This window comes from Homarus americanus, unplaced genomic scaffold (genome assembly GCF_018991925.1).
Source record: "Homarus americanus isolate GMGI-L3 unplaced genomic scaffold, GMGI_Hamer_2.0 scaffold34345, whole genome shotgun sequence".
NCBI classification, from domain to species: domain Eukaryota; kingdom Metazoa; phylum Arthropoda; class Malacostraca; order Decapoda; family Nephropidae; genus Homarus; species Homarus americanus.
Window position 1 is genome coordinate 254776 of NW_024736072.1, and position 7725 is coordinate 262500.

Below are 7725 nucleotides of genomic sequence, written 5' to 3' on the forward strand. Positions count from 1 at the left end.
TTAACGAGAGGCTTCACGTCTTAAAGTAGCCATCACGTAAAATTTGACAAGCTGGTTTATTCTTGTGTTGGTGAGCAGTCAGCCATTGTGGGGACGTGATGGTACTGTCTATGTGGGAGGTGATCCACCACACACACTGTCTATGTGGGAGGTGATCCACCACACACACTGTCTATGTGGGAGGTGATCCACCACACACACTGTCTATGTGGGAGGTGATCCACCACACACACTGTCTATGTGGGAGGTGATCAACCACACACACTGTCTATGTGGGAGGTGATCTACCACACACACTGTCTATGTGGGAGGTGATCCACCACACACACTGTCTATGTAGGAGGTGATCCACCACACACACTGTCTATGTGGGAAGTGATCCACCACACACACTGTCTATGTGGGAAGTATTACCACACACACTGTCTATGTGGAGGTGATCCACCACACACACTGTCTATGTAGGAGGTGATCCACCACACACACTATCTATGTGGGAGGTAATCCACCACACACACTGTCTATGTGGGAGGTGATCCACCACACACACTGTCTATGTGGGAGGTAATCCACCACACACACACTGTGTCTATGTGGGGAGGTGATCCACCACACACACTGTCTATGTGGGAGGTAATCCCACCACACACACACTGTCTATGGGGAGGTGATCCACCACACACACTGTCTAATGAGGTGGTCACACATTTTACTGTCTATGTGGGAGGTGATCCACCACACACACTGTCTATGTGGGGAGGTAAGCCACCACACACACACTGTCTATGTGGGGAGGTGATCCACCACACACACTGTCTATGTGGGAGGTGATCCACCACACACACCTGTCTATGTGGGAGGTGATCACCACACACACACACTGTCTATATTGGGGAGGTGATCCACCACACACACACCACACACTGTCTATGTGGGAGGGTGATCCACCACACACACACACTGTCACACTGTATGTGGGAGGTGATCCACCACACACACACTGTCTACTGTATGTGGGAGGTGATCCACCACACACACACACTGTCTACTGTATGTGGGAGGTGATCCACCACACACACACACTGTCTACTGTATGTGGGAGGTGATCCACCACACACACACACACAATAATAATATCTTTTGAAGTTAACAAATCAATATCCCCCTTGTATATGTTATGGGGTCATAAAAGCAAATAATTAAATAAATAAACACGTCCGGGTAACAAGGGTGTGTGTTTGTTTACCTCTGGTGCAATCACCAGGTCACGTGATCCATCAGTAGTGTTGTCAGGTCAAACTACTACCGATAGGCTCCAACCTAACCTAACCTAACCTGAACTAATCGAACCTAAACTAACTTAACCTATCGTAACAAACTAAACTAACTTAACCTAAACTAATCTAACTTAACCTAACCTAATCTGACGTAACCTAAACTAATCTAATTTAACCCAATCGAACAAAAGCTAGCTTATATTAACCTAACCTAACCTGACCTGACCTAAACTGTACACTCAACGAACCAATACTTATTTTCCTTAATACCTTAATATTTCCCTTAAAATACGTAATTACAAATAAACATTAAACTATAAAGACAGACATATTTGTTAAGCAATAAAATTTACATTGGTGATCTGATAAATTAATAAATGATAGGCCTATATAATTAATTGGTTGAAATATATAATATCAACACAGGTGGTAACAGGTGGACTAATCATCAGACTACCTGGATGTGTACGTTCACCTGAGCTACTGAACAGACTCATAAGACTCGGTTCACAGGGATGTATCGTCTGTGTTGTGAAATATTTAAGATCACAGAACACTGACACATCACTTGTTCAGGAGTTATGTTTATAATAATTCTACTCTGACAGGATCACTTTACCTTGTCCTCATGTTTGAGTCAAGTTATGTTTGTGAATTGTTGTTGTTGTTATTATTATCATTAGTAGTAGTAGTAATATTAACTATTATTGTTAACATTTTGTCAATACCATTTTATCATTATTGACATTATTATTATTATTATTATTATTATTATTATTATTATTATTATTATTACTGTTAGTAGTAGTAGTGTTGTTGCTAAATTTTTGTCAATACCATTTTATCATTAATAACATTATCAGTATTATTAATGTTTTTATTATTATTTATATAATTATTATAAGTAATAGTTTGAATAAAAAAATACAAATACCAAAGCTCAATTAATAACCCATACTAGTCTTATACATCAGTTCTTAAAACTAAAATAAAATGCTTATAATACTACTATTAATATCACCATTATTAACCTTATATATTCTATTCTAACCTAACCTAACCTAGCCTAACCTAACCAAACCTAACCTAGCCTAACCTAACTCAATTTAGTAAAAGTTTAGTTATGTTGTAGTAGTAGACAGCGTCTTACATTCAACAGAACAATGAAAACAAAAACTCTGTTACGATTTATCGATATTTTTTTTCCATCAAGCACCAAAGTGAATAAATCCTACTGCTAATCCACACATAACATCAAGCATAAAATCCCCACAATACATTAAGGAGAAAAATCCTCACCATGCTTAAATATCCACACATAAAATCCACATATTACATCAGCCATAATATCCCCCACACACACACACACACAGAGGTACAGCTGTAAACATAAACCATCTTTACACAGCACTAACGCCACAGGACAGCACCGTTGCTTAAAAGATGATTAGACGCGCGTTACAACCACTCGCTGCAGGAGAACAGGTCTAGTGCTTGATACGCCTTACAAGCACTATCACTTAAGGCAACCTCATCTACACACCACAGAGATACAATGTAATACTTGGTGCGCGATGCAAGCACAAACACAATAGTAAAATTTGGAATACTCGATGTGTGGTACAATTCTACACACACACACACGACACTCCTTATACCACAAGAGGACAGACCAGCGGTGATGGAAGGGTACAATCACAGAGACAACAGACAGCACTAAAGAACAATCGGACACTGTGGTGCACCTGGTACAAGCACACACACACACACACACACACACACACACACACTCCTTATACCACATGAGGACAGACCAGCGGTGATGGAAGGGTACAATCACAGAGACAACAGACAGCACTAAAGAACAATCGGACACTGTGGTGCACCTGGTACAAGCACACACACACACACACACACACACACGACACTCCTTATACCACAAGAGGACAGACCAGCGGTGATGGAAGGGTACAATCACAGAGACAACAGACAGCACTAAAGAACAATCGGACACTGTGGTGCACCTGGTACAAGCACACACACACACACACACACACACACACACACACACACACACACACACACTACGCCACAAAGGAACTACCAGCACCACTACCTCCTCCCCCCTACACTCTTATACGTCCTCATTTGCAATCGGTGTGGCCGGTATCTGCGGCTCTCATCCTGGCTACACTGGGCCCAGTTCCACAACAAGGAAACGCTATTAAGATGGACCCGATAAGCTCTTTTTTACAGCGTCCGATACTTGGCTGGTGACATGAAATATACTCGTCTGGGCTCATTAAGACACCAGCTGTTTATTTGTCTCATGCTTTGTTGCGTCCGAACCCTGCACACACTGGACATGACGACATAGCCTGTGGCAACGCGTACGAAACACCACCACAATCTACCTTTTCCGGCATCACTGATTGGATGGATCTGGGCAAGTGACGTGTACGAAGACCTCCAACACATGTTTGGTGAGGAGTTTTTGTTGCGTTTTGTCTCGGTAAACAATAATTAACCTTACCTAATTTTCTTCTACTATTTTTCTTCCATACAGGAAACTCCTAATAAAATATAAGAGAATTTATATATGAAAACTTAAAATTAGCGTCAAAAATTAAATACTGCAAGATGTACACACACACACACACACACACATACATGGATATTTTACTGTACCTGGTTTCATTGGTGTATCCAAAGTCGCAAGAATTTTGACGCAAACAATGACCATCTTAAAAATATTTGCGGTGACAGTTTGTGTGTGGAGGTGGTTTGGGGAGTGGGGTAGGCGGGGGGGTAGGCGGGTAGAGGGAGGAGGAGGATAAGAAGGAAGAGAGATGGAGATTTGGTTAAGGAGTGGAGGAGGAGGGAGGGAGAGAGGTGAGGAGGGAGGAAGAGGAGGGAAGGAGGAGGAGGGAGGGGTGAGGAGGTGGATGGGTGACGTGGGCCTTTACCTGTCCTATTACACTTTAAGAACAACCCCCCCCCCCTGTCAATAATAATTCCTAAAGCACTTAAGTTGACTCTAAAGAAAAGTAAAACAAATATAAGAACCTTTTAAGTAATGAACACAATAAACAAAACCTTATAAACATTTAACTACTGTATATTTTCCTCCTGTTTTAGTTCTAGACCTATTTACACACACACACACACACACACACACACACACACACACACACACACACACACACACACACACACTACAAACGATGACAAACACACCGCCAAAAGCTTTGTGACAGAAATGGCAAAAAGCCTCACAAATTTTCCTGAATCCACACCCACTACGTTCACGAAGGCGTGCATGGGTGTGCGTGAGACAGGGTGGGAGGATGTTTAGTAGTAGTAGTAGTAGAAGTGGATACCAGTGAAGTAAGTAAGATTCGTAGGTCCATTACGACAGATCGACAGCACTGCCAAAATGATAAGTTGCAGCAACTATTGCTGCAGGTACCAGAAAATTTGAAAATAAAAGTAGCTATAGCGCAGGAGGTGGGCGCCTCGAACTGGTTAACTACGCTACCGATAAGGGCAAATGGTTTCAGTCTTAATACACAAGAATTTACAGATGCCATTGCTCTAAGGTACGGTCGGCCAGTAGAAGGTTTGCCCTCCCAATGCGTGTGTGGCTCTTCCTATGATGGCGATCACGCCATGGTGTGCAAGAAGGGGGGCTTCATATGCATGAGGCATGACGAGGTAAGGGATCTCACAGCAAATATGTTAAGGAAATCTGCCGGGATGTCATGGTAGAACCGACCCTCCTTCCATTGGACGGTGAGATCTTCCAACACAGGACTTCAAACACATCTAACGAAGCCCGTGTGGACGTCAGTGCTCGAGGATTCTGGACGCGGGGACAGCGAGCTTTCTTCGACATCAGGATTTTTTATCCCATGGCCGCATGTCACCGTAACCTAGCTCTCGATGCTGCACATAGGAGGAACGAGAACGACAAGAGAAGGGCATACGGGAAGAGAATTCAAAACGTTGATCAAGGCAGCTTCTCTCCTCTAGTGTTCACAACCTCTGGTGGGATGGGACCAAGTGCAAGATGTTTCTACGCCAGACTCGCCGAGTGGATCTCCGAACAGAAGCAGCAGCCCAGAAGTTATGTTACAGCCTGGATGAGATGTCGACTGTCTTTCTCTCTCCTTCGGTCGGCTTTGCTTTGCCTCAGGGGAACGAGAGCTTCTGCCCCAACTCCGACAACTGCTGCAGATATTGACTATGAGGCTACTGTCACTGAATGCCGCATAGATCTGCGGCTCAACTAATTTAACACAGATAGGATAGCTACTTATGTATTAGGATATTTAATATTAAGGTAATTAAATGGTGGCGAAGGTGTGGCTATTGGGGGAGGCTGGAGGCTACGTTTAAAAAAAAAAAGTAGTAGTAGTAGTATAGTGAGTTAGGAAGTGTGAGGACAGTAGTAATAGCAGCAGTAGTAGTGACGTGTGTGTGTGTGTGTGTGTGTGTGTGTGTGTGGACATCAGTAAGCAGTACGGTGGTCTCACCTGGTACAAACACCTCAACAGGTATAGAGGAGTGCCATCCCACACACCTGACCTGAATACAATACACCCTAACCCAACACCACCACCCTACCTCACCCATTCATCCCTCTGTGTTGCACCTGTATTCTGAATGTTGTATGATGCTTGATGTATTTTGTATGTTGTATGTTGAATGTTGCAAGCTGCCTGTTACACACTTATATCCTCTGTATACTGCTTCTTGCATTTTTTGTATGTTGTATGTTATCTCCAGAATACAGAATGACGCCACGTTATACACACACATTCTCTCCGGGCGTGTGCTCCAACTGGTATATTTTCCTCGATAAAAAGATTGACACTTCCTTGATTGACTTACTGATTGCTGCATTTTTCCCATTTGTTTAATTGAGGGGTATTTTCCTTATTTGTTTAAGAGGGAAACATTTTAACTGGTAGATACTTTCCTTGCTTATTTTAATGGCTGACAGTGTCTTTCATTGCTTGAATACACCTAAAGGCACTGAGGTGTAGTAGAGACCCTTCCACACGCCGGAAATTTCATCCTTGTAACGCCTGAGGAAGAAACTGTTTGGGACTACCGCCTTGCTGTACCTCACGCTCATTATATCAAGGTAGAAGGTTGAGGCCATGAGATGTCTTTTGTGAGTGACTGGTTAATTGGGCCCCAGTGGCCATAGGTCTCAACCTAATCTACCCTAACCGTAAAAGTAACCTAATTTAATCCAACCTTGCAAACTGTCGCAGCCTAAGCTATCCTACCTCATTTAACCCTTTGGAATCTTTATGGACCCTAATACCAATCGTTAGGTCTTGGCTAGGGCCTATTAAGATTATAGGGCCCACTTAACCTGCAACTGAAGTCAACCTCACCCTTCTACCCGTCCAAGAGAGGACCACTTGTGCACGCTGGTATGATGGCCGCTATGACACTTGAAAAACTTAACATTTTCTGAGTAAGTCTGTCTAACCTCATTGACTCTCCCGTTAAGCTTCGGGTTTATATTACGGAAACGACAGTCCCGCCCCAGCCTGTCGTCGAGCTAGTCAAGTTAACATAACGACTCACTACAAGATATTATCACACATTAGTTACGATTGTTTTATATATATCAAGTTACTACACGTATCTGTTTCAAAGGAATTCTACATCAGCTGAAGATTAAGCACTCCAGTTTATTTCCCCCTGAAGATTAACTACTAACGCTAACCTAACCTAACAACCAGACCTAACCTGACCTAACCTAACTTAATCTAACCTAACCTAAACCCCTTCAGACAGCTTTAGGGTGTTTAATCATCAGGTGAAATAAGCTGCGGGACAAAGTTTCAGGTGATCAAATGAATAAAATAAAGTCCATACTCAGCTTCCCTTTATAATCGTAAGGCTTATGTAAGATGTTCTAACTCTTCACTCTCTATAATTATAAAAAATAAATAAAAAATTACAATCTAATTTTTTATCTTCATTATCAGGTAGCCAATTCCTGTGTGTGTGCCGCTGAACTCCACCCACCACCACTACTACCATCATCATCACCATTACCACCACTACCACCCCCACGACCCTTTCACTACCACTACCATCATCACTACCACTACTACCATCACCACCCCCACTACCATTACCACTATCACCACCACCACTACTACCATTATCACCACCACCACCATTTCCACCCTCTCACTGCCACTACCATCAACATCACCACTACCCCCACTACTACCACCAAGGGCCCGACCAATTATGTAGTATTATCAACAGCTTTATATGGAGAGGCGGGAGGCTAACGCTAATTTCTGGCGTGACACCCCCATCCTCGCTGTCCACTACACCAGTTAATCCGTGCCGCTTATGTGTGTGGTAGCTGCTGGGCCGGTTGGCTGATGGGTTGCTGGTCTGATGGGCTGCT